The 17,901-nt window shown below is 36.7% G+C and overlaps 1 protein-coding gene across 2 annotated transcripts in view; it reads left to right on the top strand.

Moving 5' to 3' along the window:
* The first annotated feature begins 67 nt into the window (after positions 1-67).
* Positions 68-17,901, top strand: part of ndrg3a (ndrg family member 3a) — a 157,666-nt gene continuing 139,832 nt past the window's right edge. For both annotated transcript variants that reach the window (XM_073826333.1, XM_073826331.1), the window contains exon 1: positions 68-205. The gene's annotated coding sequence lies outside the window, so the exon portion shown is untranslated. The remainder of the gene's footprint in view (positions 206-17,901) is intronic.

The raw sequence follows: 17,901 nt of genomic DNA, 5'->3' as shown, positions 1-17,901 counted from the left end.
TCGCGTATGAGGGGGTCTTCCAAACGCATTGAGTGGGTAGCCCACAAGACCCCGCCCACCGAGTGACATCAAAACACGGCTGGCAGAGGCTGAGAGCGGAGAAACGTGCGGACGAAGAGCCCTTCCACCAGCCTCCGTTCACTTCAACATCCTTGTGGAGGATTTTCCTTGCTCAAATCCAAATATTACACCTCAAGACTGATTGGTGAGTTAAATATCTAATTTCAGAATTAAACTAGTACCATTTGTTCTGGTAATATGAGTAAAGCCAACGAAAATTATGTGACATAATTTAGAGAGATAGTGTTGGTTATTTTCCCTACAGCGACCAATGTATTTCCTTTTAAAAATGGCTCCATGTTTCTAAACTGCCAGGAGCCACAATAACATCGATTTCCATTACAACAGCCGCTGAATAAGACGAAACACGCACATTTTGATTTATTATAGGTCGATTTTTTTCTTCTTATCTAACACACCCGACAGTGAAATCGACAAAAATAGAAACTTTGAACCTCATTAGATGTGATGGTTTTTAGGTTTTTAATTCAGTGCGTTTTTAGTCCATTCGGCGCTGCAGATGTTCCATAGTTTTCATAGACGGTTCTTCTCATAGATAAAGAGGGCCAGCTGCATCCTAACGTAACGTTACATTCAGTCTTTTGAATATGATTTGTCTTTGTCTACTATATATAGCAGTTTCAATGAAATTGTGGAGCTGTTGCTGTTGTAGTGTTTCTGAATTAATGTCTAATCCTAAATTATTTACGTCGGTCTAACTTAGATTTGTGATAGCATCAAGTCCTGTTTCTTATTTTTAATCTTCATACATATTTATATTTATGTATAAATTCCCGTATTTCTCAACAGGTTAGCGCTTCTCTGTATATCAAAAGACGTAGTGTAAATTGATGGGTTTTGGGGGTAGTTTCGACAACTTCCGGCATGACACAAATGACATTGTCCTCGGTCACCTGCTCATGGGAAGGTCGCAGTGCTGAGGATGTGAACTCCATGTGCTCGCAGGTGTGCGGTTTAGCACACTCAGACAATGTGCAAGTGCACTAAACACTGTTGACACAACACTAACCTGTTGTTATCATCAACACAAGGCTCAATAGAGACCCCTCATAGTCTTTTCGCTGAAATCTGTTTGTGTGCATACATTGGCAGAGGGTTTGTTATTTGTTAAAACATACACAGTATGTTCAAAGCCTTAACAGTCTTTATGCCTCAGTTTGAGATCAGCCTATCGTTTTCAATAGAAATCTAATGAAACTTCTTCTTATCACCCTGGTTCACAAACAGGTATTTCACATGGGAAATCCGCTTGTAAACATTCATAATTGCATATGGAAAGCTAGTTAACCGTGTTTACTTGTCTTTTGTTGCATATGGAAATTTAATGACTTGAGTATTTCCTATTGCTAACCACTGAGTTAACATTCCTAAGTATATTTTTATATAGAGAGAGCTAGGGAGAGATGGTCTGTTCCTTTTAGATTGGCATGTGGAGATAGATAGATGTCAGGGAATCCTGGGTCTTTTGGGAGCAGCAGGCTTTAATTAAGCTATGCTTCAGTTCAATTGAGTGTGCTCACAATCTCAATAACCCTGCTTATCAGAACTGTAGACTGGCATGAGGGCAAATGAATATAGCCCATAGTGCTCTACAGAGATAAGGGAAGACACTTCATCTCAAACTCGCCATTCAAAACATGTCATAGATCTTTTTTGAAGAATCTTTATGCTGGACTTTGCCATACAAGGCTCGTCTAGCTTCGAAAAACTTGGTATATAATGCACAAGACTACTATTGTGCTTTTTTAATGAGTTGTTTTGTCCTTTTAAAGGTTGTTATCACTAAAAACTAAAGCGGAATTTTCTTTAATAATGATTTGTGTGTGTGTGTCCACAGAAAAATTTATTTTGAGTTAAAAATCCCTTAAAATAACTAAGCAGTACATTTCGAATGTCCCTTTGCAGTCCTAGCATCTTCTGTAAAGCACCTTCTGCTGCAGGTGGAGCAATATCACAGGTGTCAGGCTGTTGGTTGTGTGATGTGGACAGATTCCAATCTGTTCCTCCAGACTGTCCCTCACAGCATGTGCAAGACCAAAAGGACAGTCTGTAGTCCTTTAATGTACTATTGGAATTATTTTGTAAGTATATTAAGTGTTGAGGAGTATCTAGTTACGTGTAGCAACAAAGCATAGTTTAATTTCAAAGAGTTACTGAGAAAAAAATGTGTCATTAAATTACAGGTACTTATGAAAATGTTAATTATTTCAAAGAGGGTTATATCTGAATATTTTCTGTCTTAAGCTAGTATATTTTAAATAATATTAATTTGTTACTTTGCCCGTTTTTGATGTGCACGATGCCTCCTGCCATTTAAAGGCTGTTTAGTAAATCAATACCATTCTGATGGTTTAGATTGGTTCTCTTGGTTGCTACAACCAATCAGTGTTGAGTACTGCTGCAAGGTTAACCCTGCCTGTTTTAAATAGTTTGAAAATGATTAACAGTTGAAAAAATCTGTTAGAAATTTAGAAAAGTAATCAAATGTAATCAGATTACTTTAATAAAGTAATCGAAATAGTAACACTACTTATTACATTTTAAATAGGGTAATTTGTAATCTGTAATCTATTACATTTCTAAAGTAATCCTCCCACCACTGAGTATAATGGAAGTGCTCTTTTAGCAAAAAATCCAAGTTTGGAATATACCACGATGCAGAATGATTACTATAAGATTGTTTGTAAAGAAATTATATTTAGCAACGATGCATTAAATTGATCAAAAGTGACAGTAGAGACATCTGTTATGTTACAAAAGTCAAATAAATGCTGTTCTTTTAAACCTTTTATTCATCGGTAAATCCTGGAGAAAAAAGAAAAGCCTGTTTCCGCCACTGAATAAAAAGATTGAAAGGTTATTGCGACTTTTTATCTTACAATTCTGACTTGTTTTCATAAAATTGCATAATGCAAACTTGCAATTTTTGACTTTATTTCTAAGAATTTTGACATAGACTCAGAATAACAAGTTATAAAGTAAGAATTGCGCGATGCAAACTCAGAATTCTTTATTTCTTTTTAAAATTGCGTGATATAAACTCACAAATGCGAGAATTAAAGATAAAGAGTATATCTCGTAAATCTGACTTTTCTTCCCCGCAAATTGTAAGATATAAACTCGAAATTGCATGTTTTCAAGTCCAGTTTTGAGGGGAAAAAACTGATATGTTCTCAGTGTTTAATTGCGTGTTATGAAGATCAGAAATGCGAAATATAAACTTGCAATTGGAGAAAAAAAAAGTCATAATTGCAAGATATAAACTTGCAGTTCTGAAAAAAAAGTCAGAATTGAGTTTATGTCTCGCAGTTCTGACTTCGTAATACACAATTGTGATTTGAGTCAAAATTTAAGTCACAGTTGCAAGATTAGAAGAATTTATTTCTGACAATTCTGACATTTTTTTTCTCAAATTGTGAGATAAAAACTCACTCGAAATCGCAAGTTATAAAGTCCAATTTTGAAAGGAAAAAAGGACTGATAAGTTCTCTGAATTACGAGTTTATGTCTCACAATTCTAACTCGACTCGCAATTGCTATAAACTTGATATAAACTTGCAACTCTGAGAACATATCAGTCTTTTTTCCCCTCAAAATTGGACTTTAAAACTTGCAATTTCAAGTTGGTTTATATCTCACGATCTGAGGAAAAAAATTGCGAGTTGAGTCAGAATTTAAGTCAGAATTGCAAGATAAAAACAGTTTATTTATATCTCGCAATTCTAACTTTTTTTTACTAGCAATTCTAACTTTTTTCTCCAATTCTGAGATATAAACGTAAAATTTGCACATTATAAAGTCCAATTTTGAGAGGAAAAAAAATTATATTTTCTTAGAATTACAAGTTTATATTTTACAATTCTGCCTCAGCTCACAATTGTTGAATTGTTGAGAATTGTTTATATATCACAATTCTGACTTTTTTTTACTAGCAATTCTTTTTTCTCTAATTCTGAGATATAAACGTAAAATTTGCACATTATAAAGTCCAATTTTGAGAGGAAAAAAAATATATATTTTCTTAGAATTACGAGTTTATATCTTACAATTCTGACTCAACTCACAATTGCCTGTTATGAATTCAGAATTGCAAGATATAAACTTGCAATTGTGTGAAAAAAGTCAGAATTGTGAGAGAAAATCGCAATTACTTTTATTTTTTAACATGTAATAATAATGTCACTAATTAATGTGTACTAATGTAATTACTATGTTTTTGATATGTTATGTTTTTCCTTCAAAAGCAAATACAAAAATCACATTGACCCCAAACATTTGAATAGTAGTGTATGTAGTATTCCAAGGTCTTCTAAACAAAGACATAGTACACTTTGGTACTGTCTGCATGGAAATGACAGTTTTTATATTGTAAGATTGAAGGTAGTCATTTAACCTTACAGACTGGAGTGTTTACCGAAAAACATTTTGGTTGTTTGCATAGTGTAATTTCTTCATAGTGAGTGGACCCTTTGTTCCCATGAGTGTCCTTCCTTAAGTGCAGTCTAGTGAAGAGAGAATAGAGAATCACAAACATCAGACGTCTGATTTGTTTAGAGATTCAGTAATCAGTAGCTGGATTTTAAGGGCATTCAATAGATCTACTCTATTGCACTGCTCTCTCCCTGCTTTAACCTTTGTTATAGTCCAAAATGCAGTGAAACTGGTTTTCTATGCTGAATAGGGCGGCTGTTGTTAGCATGGCTGTCTGAAGATTTGTGAGTTCCCTCTGACCTTAATCTGTAGATTCTGCATGTTGCACTTGCTGTTTCATTTTCAGATGTGCACCTTGTTAATTAGCTCACACCCATCTAATATCTGACCTACCAAGGCGATTCATCCCTGTGCTGAATCTCTGAGCTCTTTAATCAATTTCAGCAGTTCGATCTTTGTCTTATTAGCATTAAAGGTCATTCGTTGTGGCCTGTCGCACGAGTCGTGTGGCTTTCATGTGGTTGTTCTGGAGCATGGCCAGCCCACTAAAACTTGTGTCTTTGGTTATGTGCCATGTTTTCTCTGTCTCCTACTGTTTCCTCCTCCCATTTTCACCTTGACAGCTGTGCTTCTGCCTGATGGCTCAATACCAGGCTGGCCTGCTGAGATGTCTCAGTCAATTCCATCAAAATGATCATCAGATTTCACACTGACCTAGCACTTTTTCAGATCACAGTAGAGGCTCTTATTTTATTTGCTCAGTGTATCTTCATGCAGTTCTTGAATTTTAATCGTGAGGAGTAGTTTGCACTGGATCCCTAAGGAGCCAGGGCTCTTAAAAGAAAAACACATAACAATCCTTTGGTAAGCACAACAGTACTAGTTCTGCTTTTATAACATTTTGTTCATGAGCCTGAATAAGAAATTTTTATTGTCTTAGCATTTTTACTCTGAAATCCCTGTTGTGTTATTAATAATAAACAGTATAAGCAATACTACCGTTCAAAAGTGTAGGGTCAGTAAGATCATTTTGGGGTTTTTTTTCATCCAAAACAGTCCTAATTTAGATAGAAATGGTCATTTTCGACCCTGAATTTAGCCTTCTGACTTCTGAATGGTCTGTTAGAAGGGGCGTGTCTGCTGTAAACACCCACTGCTATGATTGGCTAACATCCTTGCATATGAAATTAGCATTACATGTGGAACTGTTTAGAAAACTTTAAAGAGATAGTTCACCCAAAAATGATAAATCTGTTATTAATTACTCACCCTTGTAAAATATGGTACGCTATTTGAAATAACAGCCATTTCGAGCCGCTCCTGCAATTTCGCAAGTCTGTTGCATCTGGCCGCGATCACACCGAACGCGTCTTTTAGTTCTAAAAATGCGAGGCGCACAGCACTGCCTTTTTTTTGGTGACTTTTAATAAAAGAGCGTCCTGCGTTTTTTTTATGTTGCTAAGCAACGACCAAAACAGCTGTCCTGTCAGTCAAATCAAAGGATTATAGCGCGAGCGCTCTAAAATCTTAGTTTTATGCTGTTAAGTAAACTGTCATATTAGCAGAAACCCTAAATAATACAGCTCCGGGTTACCCACGATAGACACAAAAGGTTTCTCCTCTATTTCTTGCAGTCTCCGGACTTTTTAAGCAACCGTAAAATTCCGTCACCACAACAGAAGGCCCGCCTCTCCATTCATTCGATTGGACAATGGAAAAGAACGCGAATGACGTTGGGCGTTTTTCCGCTCAGAGTTGATTTTTTTTTCAACTTCACGCGCTCAGAGCGCTCCTGCAAAAACGCGAGGCGCCTGGGACGCATAAGCAGTGCGTAGAACGCTCACTGCCAACAGAAAACCATTCAAAAGAGGCGCCTCCAACTGCAAAAACTCGTTCGGTGTGATCGCAGCCTCTCTCTGCCGCTCTGCCTCCCACACACACACACACACTGCCACTCATGGCTCCTTAGTTTCAAATGGTTTGGGTACAAGGTGATCGCTTTGAAAATAAAGGCGTTTGTCTAGGTTAGAAGCTCATTTGAAACATTGCCACGGCTCATTTAAGAAAATGACAGCTCCGAAGAGACGCCGCTTTAGTTTCGGTAGTGCTAACCATAATAAAGAAAGATGATGATCATCATCACCTTATCGGTTACCACTGAAATGTAGATGCAATGTATTTCCAAATCTAAGCCCATCTTATGCGGAATGTTGCCTAATAGACTGCAACATGATAAAACCAATGGATAAAACGGGCACCTTCAGAATGCGTAAAAGACGCACCGGCACTTTTTTTTTTAACCGACTACCGACAACTTTGACCGGTTAACGTTGATGCGGTCAACCACCGGTCAAACGGTCATCGGTTAACATCCCTATTCCAAACCCGAAAGAACTTTGTTCATCTTCGGAATACAAATTAAGATATTTTTGATGAAATCTGAGAGCTTTCTGACGCTGCATAGACAGCAACGCAACTGACGTGTTCAAGGCCCAGAAAAGTAGTAAGAACATAAATTAATATTTAGAATCTAAACTAGACATTTCAATTTTTCAGGCTGGATAGTGGCATATAAGGTGACCGCTCAAAAATATGTCCAGTTACCAAAGTAAAATACATTTTTCATCAACTTTAGGGTTAATAGATCAATTTAAGGTAGAAGTAAAGAGTCATATAATTTCGTTAAAATGAAAATCTGATTTGGTTCTGAAAGCACTTCCCAGCCCTGTTGAGACAGGTGGGATTTCCCTTTAGACTGTGCACAGGTTCTCTTAAATACATTTAGCTCAGGCTCCATATGCCACACGTTTAGATTTTATTTATAGCTCTGTGAGCCGTTGCAGAAAGTCATTTACCCAGCTCACATCTTGTCCGGACAGGTGGGAAATTTATTTCCTGTCATTTATCAAGATAGATTAATTTGTTGACACCCATCAAACGCAGCCCATGCTTTGCTCCTTTGTGCATCCTTAGGGGAATCTGGCACGCTTACGAGGATTACTGTGTCAATTACTGATTATTTCCTTTATGAAAAAAGATAAATAAAATATTAAATGTAAAAAAATTTTAAGTTTTATTTATTTAATCATCCATCTGCTTGTTTGAAGGCTGTACTCTCAAACTGTAATTTAACATTCTATTTTAAAATCCTTGGTCATTTTAGTCCACAGAGGCCACACAGTTTCCAAGAATTCAATCAGATCTCTTCAAAGCCTCTGTAAATATCTGCAGCATCGTGCCAGCCCTGTTATGTGACGTATTTGTGACCGTCTGCAGAGGCAGATGCGTTCTGTGATAGGATTGTTTTGATGCCACATATGATGTCCCCTAATAAATGTAACTATAAAAAAATCTAACCTCTGCTAGGGTTAGATAAGGAGTCCTATTATGCCCCTTTTTACAATATGCAATATGTGACCATAAGAGATAATTTTTTGAAATTGACATTAATACATCATCTGAAAGCTGAATAAATAAGTTGTAAATAAGCTTGATGTGTAGTTTGTTAGGATAGAGTTAGATATATTTGGCTGAGATAGAACTATGAAAAAATGGATTCTGAGGGAGCAAAAAAAATTAATATTGAGAAAATCACCTTTAAAGTTGTCCAAACGCAGTTCTTAGCAATGCATATTACTAATCAAAAATTAAGTTTTGATATATTTACAGTAAGAAATTTCATAAAAGAATTGGCATAAAAGAAAAATCTATCATTCTGACCCATACAATGGGTGGCTATTGCTAGAAATATACCTGTGCTACTTTTGGTTTTGTGGTCCAGGGTCACATATAGGTCTCAGGCGTCCCCAGAATATGTCTGGGAAATTTCAGCTCAAAATCATTTATTATATCATTTTGAAAATGCCTATTTTGAGTGGAAGCAGAAACACACTGTTTTTCGTGCATTTCTCTTTAAATGCAAATGAGCTGCTGCTTCCCGCCCTTTGTTCAGAATAGAGCTGTGCCTTAACAGCTCGTACCATTGATGCTCGGATACTGCTAAAAAAACATCTGTTTGGTTTTGATTATCATGTCTATTGCACTGAAATAATGTTTTAATGTTTAAACTTCTGATATAGGGTTTTCTGAGTGCACACATCTGAGCATGCACGCAGAAAGTGACTGTCACACAGCATGTGAGTACTAAACTAAGTTCTCTTTCATGTCTTATTGCGCTTAAACTGTCAAGTACACACAGGTTTATGTTAAAGACACAGAAGAGTCACAAAAACAGTCAGTTATGTCTGTGAAGGAAAACAGCTGGGAAAGAAACCACATCCATCCTCTCTTGTCTCCTTTGAGACTAAGACTCTAAATAGTTTTCTGTGCTCGTCTGTGCAGTTAGCGACAGAACAGTTAACATGCTTTGCTTGGACTTTTGCCATGGCGTTAGCACTGGTACAATGCTGTCACTTCCGAAAACAAAATGTCGACCTTGTGGGTGGAAAAGTGCAGATTAAGTGGCAGTAATTAAAAACATCCCCTTGCAACGACACGAGGGGAGAAAAATCTGAGCGGCTTGTTTTTTCACATGCTTCCAGAGAAAGGCTTACCAAAACAAAGTTACTGGGTTGTCCTTTCTGGGTTGGTAGATGCACCGGGAATCATGGAAAAGGTTAGATTTTCATGTGGTGTCCCCTTTAACCCAACTGCTGGGTCAAAACAACCCTATCGCGGGGTTTGTCCTTATTTCACCAAGCGCTGGGTTGTTTTTAACCCAGCATTTTTTAGAGTGTGGTATCGGACAGAAACGCATCAGTGCATCAGTATAATGTACATCATAAATAGCTATTCGTTTCTGTGAGTTGGGATGGATTGTTTTTAGTTGTGAACTTTATACTGAAGTTCACTAAAAGCACCGCCACAAAATTGCCTTTAAAGTGTAAGTGTACCTCAGGAAAGCATAAGATGCTTTTACTGATGATGCCAACAAATGGTAAGCTTTAAATCAATATAGTAAGTGGCTGTCTTTTCTAATAAGGCTAAATACTGTGACTCCCAGGAATAATGCACACCTTTCAAAGCATTCTGGGAACTCCAAGAAGGATTTTGCTACAGCCTGCACTATATTTGAAAGGAAAGACTGTTTGATTGTGCATCTGTAAGAGATTTCTGAAGACACTTCTAGAAAAGGCAGACAAGCATCCTCATATACCCTTGTTTGTATGCAAGGCCTTGCATCTCCAGAAATGACGGCAAGGAAGTGGCTAAATGTATGAGGCAAAAAAAGTCAAAGTATGATGGATGCGATGCTAGTAGTGTGTGGCAGTGTGCGTCAGCATGCAGGGTGTCCCTCAGCCCTTAGTGTATGAAAAGAGAGAGATGGAAGTCCTTTTTTGGCAGGGAGTCTAGTGAATTGGCTGCACTCTGCCACCACAAGAGTTTTAATAATGGAGTGTACGCGTTCTCCTATCACGTACACAACTGCTTAGATGAGGGGTTTCCCTTAATTGAGTTAGTGATAGGGGAGCCACAGAGATAAAGGTGAGAGTGGGAACATGCAGCTTGTCTTCAGATTATTTGAAACATTAGTGCACTAGTATTCCATTCTGACCCGGAATGACCTTCCATGTAAAAAAAAGTTGAATATTAACTAATTTATGGAGCATGTGCTGTTGATGTTACTGCATAATATGAGTTACAAACAGCAGGTGCTTAAAATCTACTATATATAAAGCTCAAAAGCAGGATTAAGGACATATATTATGTTTTTTATGGATTAAAGGATTAGTTCACTTCCAGAATAACAAATTCCTGACAATTTACTTGCCCCTATGTCATTCAGGATGCTCATGCCTTTCTTTCATCAGTCACAATGAAGGTTTTTGAGGAAAACATTCCCGGATTTTTCTCCATATAGTGGACTTCAATGGAAACCAGTGGGTTGAAGTTCCAAACTGCAGTTTCAGTGCAGCTTCAAAGTGCTCCACACAATCTCCCTTTGAGGAGAAAATAAGATGGAGTTCAGTGTTTCCCACAGGTTTAATAATTGGTTACACAGAACTTTATTACATTAATTTAACACCATATACAACAGCCTACTTGCTGCACAGTCTGCAACTTTTGTTAGGACACCTTATTTTGCGGGGCTTCCTAAAAAAAGATTCTAAAGGCTACTAGGATCCAACTAGGCTAGCCTACATTTCACCACAAACTTGCGACTAGTTAACTTTCTAAAGAAGGCGGTGGCGCAATCTCGTTTGCTAAGGGTCGGGACTTACAGTAACATCAACACACTGAAACTATTGTATTCAGAATATAAAATATTTTATAGCACTTTTTAATCTGTGATTGTGTGTTAAAAGTGTTCACGAGATACCAACCTTTCGCCAGCCGTCTTCTCTCCACAGATGATCCAGACAGATGTGGTGTGCACGGAGGGGAGGGGCTGTGTGCGTGCGTGTGTGTGTGTGTGTGTGTGTGTGTGTGTGTGTGTGTGTGTGTGAGGGAGAGACGCGTGAGTGACAGAGAGATGAAGAGAGAGAAGGGAAAGGAAATGCAGTTGAACGAATTCGCTGCGTGTTTTAAATAGTGTACAAAAGAATAACGAAACGCAATATGTGACGGTCGGTATTGATTTTTTATTTATTTTTTGGTCGGTGTTGAATCTGTGGTGGTCGGAATTTAATCTGCAATACGTGAAGATGCATATACGCATTGCAGAGCTAGTGGAAGATATGGGCATTTGTGGTTAAAGAGAATGTAAATTGTAATTTTTTTTTAGAAATAACAGATAGTTTTTGCTAGACAACACCCTTAGTCTTCGGCTGGGATCATGGAGAGCCCTTTGAAGCTGCACTGAAACTGCACTTTGGGCCTTCAGCCCATTGGCTCCCATTGAAGTCCACTATATGGAGAAAAATCCTGGAATGTTTTCCTCAAAAACCTTTTTGAGTGAAGAAAGAAAGACATGAGCATCTTTGATGATGCAGGGGTGAGTAAATTATTAGGATTTTTTTTTTCTGGATATAAACTAATTATTTAACTCAATTACAAGAAAACCCTTTTCCTTTATGAGCATGTTGCATTGTTGATCCTTAATCGTAAGGATGCTGTACTTCGTCTGAATCTCCTTGTAATTCCCTTTCCAAATCACCAGGGTTCTGGCATAAGGAATAATCTAGAGCTGAGCACGTCACACTGCCTTAAACAGAATTACGCTGCTGTGGTGAAGATTAAGGCTAGCAAAAGCTTCATGTAGCGATGAGCAGATGAGCTGGAATAATGTGATAATTTTGTGGCCTCAATTGGGTTATTTAATTTTGGGGCGATGCCACGACAAACAATTACAAATCATTCACACAGAAATTTTTGATCTTTATAAAACTAGTGACCTGTACCATGAACACGCACTGATGTTTTGTATACTTTTGCCAAGGACTAGTGCACTGCAAAAACATTTTCAGTATTAGTATTTTAGTCTTTTTTTTATAGTAAACTTTAGTTGTATAGCATAATTGTGTAACTTGATTTTAAAGAATGCCTTGTCTTACGTATCTTGTTACTATCTTGGAAAAATAAAATAAAAAACATAATATTTTTGTCTTACTTTAAGCATACAGTGAATGTAAAAATTCTATTAGGTTACGAAAAATACTAAATTTTACTTTGTTTTGTCTTTTTAAGACAAATAGTTTTTTCAGATAGTTTTTTTTTGTGTGTTAATACGTTGACTCTTCCTGTTGATAAATGATTCACCAGTTTCTTGAATGAAACGATTATTTGAATCAGTTCACAAACTGCACAGAACTTGACCTATGAAGAAGCCCATCTGTCCACATCTGTGGACACTCCTTACTGACCTCCCTCTTTACTATTGACTCATAGGCTGTTTATAGCTTCAAGGTGAAAAAGAGAGTGAGAGAAAGAGAGAGAGAGATGGATGGATAGACAAGAGTAGGAGTGTTTTTTGATGACGATCGATCTTTCAGCAGTGTTTGCTGACAGGATTCGTGCCAGCTCTTCTTGTTATTTCACTTAGTACGTATTTGGAGGTGTGTGTAAGAAGTTAACAAATGTGTGCAGGAAAAAATTCTATACATCCTCCCAGGAAGAGACCCGATTAACCATGTGAAGACATTTGTACAAGGAAGAAAATTATGAATATAATGTATTACCTGTATCTAAAAATGATAAAAATGTGTGTGAAGTTGTAGGGCTAGATAATATGTTAGTAATTAATATTACAGAGTTAGTTCACCCAAAAATGAAAATTGCCCCACGATTTACTCACTCTCAAAGCCAGTGTATATGGCTTTCTTCCTTTAGACAAAAACAGAGTTCTATTAAAAAATGTCCTGGCTCTTCCAAGCTTTGTAATGGCAGTGAATGGATGTTGAGATTTTGAAATCCAATAAACTGCATTCATCCATCATTAAAAAGTATTCCACAAGGCTCCAGGGAGTTAATAAAGGCCTTCTGAAGTGAACCAAAGAAAAAAGATCCATATTTCGAAACTTTATAAACTGTTTTCTCTAGCTTCAATTAAATGTTGTACGTGCATTCACAAGAGAGTGGCGTTCCAGCGGATGACGTAGGACCTTGGTGAATGCGGTGACGAACATGGAAGCGCAGTGGAAAAAAACAAAACATAACATCTGTTATGAATTAGAAGTACAACATAAGGATTTGTAAAGAAAATGTTGGAGGATTTCGATATAAGCCAAGAGTAGGCTGGTTTTCCTTTGCTGTAAACAAAACAAAAACTTGGTTCTGACAAGATTAACTCCATGTGGAGTACTTTTATAATGGATAGATGCACTTTATTTTGCTTCAAAATCTCAACACCCATTCATTATATGGAAGCCCAATTTTTGCTAATGAATTTTAAAAAAGAAGGTAGTAACAAGTTTACAACTCACAATTCTGACTTTTTTTTCTCAGAATTGCATCATATAAACTCACAATTCTGACTTTTTCTCAGAACTGTAAGATATAAATGCACAATTGCGAGTTATAAAGTCAGAATTGCTAGATATAAAGTCAGAATTGTGGGATATAAATACAATTGCGAGAAAAACATTCAGAATTGTGAGATATAAACTTGAAATTCTGACTTTTTCTCTCGCAATTGCAAATTTGTATCTCGCAATTCTGACTTTTTTATTCTCAGAATTGCATCATATAAACTCACAATTCTGACTTTTTCTCAGAACTGTAAGATATAACTGCACAATTGTGAATTATAAAGTCAGAATTGTGAGAAATACTGTCAGAATTGTGAGATATAAACTTGAAATTCTGACTTTTTTCTCACAATTGCGAGTTTGTATCTTGCAATTCTGACTTTTTTATTCTCAGAATTGCATCATATAAACTCACAATTCTGACTTTTTCTCAGAACTGTAAGACATAAATGCACAATTGCAAGTTATAAAGTCAGAATTGCTAGATATAAAGTCAGAATTGTGGGATATAAACACATTTGTGAGAGAATTGCGAGATACAAACTCACAATTGTGAGAAAAAAAGTCAGAATTTCAAAGTTTATATCTCGCAATTCTGACTTTTTCTCAGAACTGTAAGATATAACTGCACAATTGCGAATTATACAGTCAGAATTGCGAGATATAAACTTGCAATTCTGACATTTTTTTCTCAGAATTGTGAGATATAAACTCACAGTTCTAAAGTCCAGTTCTGAGGAGAAAAAAGACTGATGTTTACAGAATTGCGAGTTTATATCTCACAATTCTGACTTCATTTCTCAGTTTATATCTTGGAATTCTGACTTTATAACTCGCAATTGTGAGTTTATATCACGCAATTGTGACTTTATTTGTCAGAATTGCCTTTATAACTCGCAGTTGTGAATCTATATCTATATATAGTCAGAATTGTGAGTTAACAAGTTGCAATAAACTTCTTTTTAAATTCTTTATTCAGTAGCAGAAACAGTCTTCCATATTATAAAGCTTGAAAGAGCCATGACATTTTTTAATGTAACTCTGATTGTATTCATCTGAAATAAAGTCATATACACCTAGGATGTCTGGAGGGTGAGTAAAACATGGGGTAATTTAATTTACATTGGGTGAACTATCCCATTAAATAATATTAATAATATCAAATAAAAAAATTAATTAATTATTTTTATTAAATAAAAAATATATTTTTTTTTATTTAATGTATATTCCAGGTTATATGCGCCTTAAAATCAGCATGAAATTGGCCACTTATTGTGAATGATTTCTTTCTGCATGTTGTATCCAAGAAAATACAATATCAATATCATTCAATAGTGCAGTTACACAGAATAAGCATCTTTTTGGAATTATGTGTTGTGAACATTGTTTATATTGACTTGTGGCATACTGTTGGCTATCTAAAATAATTCAGATGCACTTCTCATAAACTTCCTTTAAGAATTAACAAAGATGAATGAGAAAGCCCCTCAAGGGTTGTGTGTGTGTGTGGGCTGAGGTATCTGAGAGGGCCTCATATCCATATGTGACTGATTAACAGAGTATGTGGAGCATGACTAGTAAACATTTCCAGCAATATTATAGTAAAACAGTTCAATGAAAATTTAAATACAGATTTTTGTAGACAATTTAACTGTGCAATTGATTCAGCAATGCTCTATGACTCCTAGCTCTCATCATTTTATCTGGTATTTTTTCGCAGCTGTGCAGATACACATTTGCACGGACAAATCTCAGTGAAATTGGAGACAGGAACCCTGGGAAGTGTTTTTACATGAGTCACATTTCTTCGGACGGCATAGTTATGCAATACACATGGGAAGATGGTGAATCAGGATTTTTGCTGTGGGTTTTACCTACAGTAGATTTTACGTTTATACTATAGAAATAAAATATATGTAGAAGTGTGCTGTGTGAGTCTTAGCTAATGCCTCAGTCTGCTGTTCTGAGTCTTCATTACTCCTTCTTGTCCCTTCGGGAGCCCTCTCTGAAAATAAACATCAGCCCTTTTGTCTCTATGGCAACAGTTTTACACTTCACTGAATGCTCAACTAGAGTGGGTGAAAACTGAAGATGACATTGATTGCAGTCGATAGTTGGGTGAGGAAGTTAATTTGGGTTAGTGAAGCAAGTCATATCTTGTTGAAATGAAATCTTGACATTTATCTCGGCAGCGTTTTACATAAGCGTATGAATCTGTTTGGTAATTCCAGACGAGTTTTTCAGCTCCATGTTGGGATTACAATCAGATGCCATGATTGCAGTTTGGCCTTTGCCCTCGGCCTAAATTCGTGGAGCGCGAGCGGAAGTGGAGGGGAATACGGCTGAACATTTGTTGTTGTTGTTGTTGGTTTTTTTTGTGTGTGTGTGTGTGTGTCACTCCTTGCCTAAATATTATTTAATGCCCTTCATCCAGATTTGCACCTGGGATTGCAGAGATTTCCACCCCTAAGCTTTCACTTCTTAATATGTGCTAGTAGTTTTCTCACTTTTTACATAACGGAAGTTTGTTTTCATGCTGTTCTGGTATTTCATTGATGAAAGGCACTGACCTTTTGAAATAAGGGGAGCTGTTTTATGATTTTTAAAACTGGACTTTGCTCATTACTGTACATACAGCTTTTTATGAGCATACTTTCTTTGAAGACATGGGTATGTAAAACTCATTTGTCACAGCAAAGTTCAAATAAATGCAAGTACTGAAAGCAAAATGTTAACAGAATGGAAAATGTATATACTTACACTTTCCTCTCAAAGTTTGAGTAAGTGTTTTTTTTTTCAAAGAAATAAATGTTGTAATTGAGCAAGGACACATTTAAATGAGACATCAGATGTAAAATTCACTTTTACATGGTGTTTGCATATAAATGTGCCTTAGCAGTGTTTGGATACAACCACCCTACAATGATAAAACCCATTCACTCCTGTTTTTTAATCACCTACAAACCTAAACACTCTCAATTATCAAGCCGTTTTGATTTTCTAGGCAGAATGACATCATACTACTTAGGCTCCGCCCACAACCATTTATGGACTGTCCCATATTAGCATATTCTGGCCCTCAGCCAGTTGCACGCTACAAGTTTTCTCCAAACTTGAGCTGCTGTAGCGACAACAATGTCTTGTAAGCAATGCAGGTGTTTTGTATTTTGATGTAACAGTGAACATGAGTCTTTATTTTCTCCCCACTGAGAGCCACTGAGGACACAGTGGATTAGTTTTGTTTTTGATGGTAACGTGCCACCGAATACATAAGAAACAGGAGAGAGGGGCGGGGTGAGCAGTTGCTCATTATCATGTCCCAAAATGGCTCGCTGTGAGCAGAGCTCATTTTGGCAAGGTAAAAAGGTGTTGTTTACACAAGCGGTTCCCAATTCCAGTCCTCGCGACCCACCGCTCTGCACATTTTGTGTGTTTCACGCATCGCTTCTGACGTTTGTTCTATTCCAACGTTACTGCCCTACGAAGTGGACATCACAGGATATTCCGCCATTATTCATAAGTTCGAAGCGAGTGTATGTGCTCCATTTGAAGGTCATTAAAGTGTGCGAGACGTAAATTTAAAATGCATTTATTTACAGATGCACTTATGTCACACTTCTCTAGTAAGTTTCATCTGTGTGTGAAGACGCTACATGCGGTGGCGTAGCGCAAATATGTGAATGAATGTTTCGAAGTATAGTAAACAGATTTCCCCTGCTTAGGGAGCAGGGAGCAATGAACACTTTGCAGGGACCATGTCAATCGAATCGCAGTTCCTGCACGGACCTCACTTCTAATGAGCTGGTTATCTGAATCAGGTTAACTGAGACATGCAAAATGTGCAGAGCGGTGGGGCGCGAGGACTGGAATTGGGAACCGCTGGTTTACACAACTCAAGGTATTTTAAACAAAGTATGTTGCAGACATTTCATGAAGACCCTTATGAATCATACCAACTTTTGGAAAATGGTCATCTGATGTCCCCCACCAAAAAAGACATAAGATTTCTATTTGAAATGCAGTTATTTTCAGCTTTCTAGTCATCAAAGAAACTTGATAAAAATGTATCACAATTTTCACAAAATATTAACAACATTGTTGTTTTCAACATTGATAGTAATTGTTTGAAGAATGTAATTGTAAGAATGATTTCTCTTGGATCATGTGAAACTGAAGAAATTCAGTGAAAACAGTTTTGTGTAATAAAGTATGTAAAGTGTAATATTTTATAATACTACTGTTTTTACTGTATTTTCATTAAATAAATGCAGATTTGGTACACATAAGACTTTTTTCAAAAACAAAAAATCTACTGACTGAATCTTAGGCTATGTCTACATTAATCCAGATGCGTTTGAAAACGGCGCTTCTGTTTTAAAATGCTCTCTGTGTTTTCAGGCATTTCTCATCCACACTGAAACATCAGAAAATGTTCAATTTGTCTTACTGCGCATGTGTAAAACATCATAAAAAGCTTACTGAG

Source organism: Garra rufa, chromosome 20 (assembly GCF_049309525.1).
Source record: "Garra rufa chromosome 20, GarRuf1.0, whole genome shotgun sequence".
In the NCBI taxonomy this organism is placed as follows: Eukaryota; Metazoa; Chordata; class Actinopteri; order Cypriniformes; family Cyprinidae; genus Garra; species Garra rufa.
This window is presented reverse-complemented; position numbering and strand designations above follow the sequence as displayed.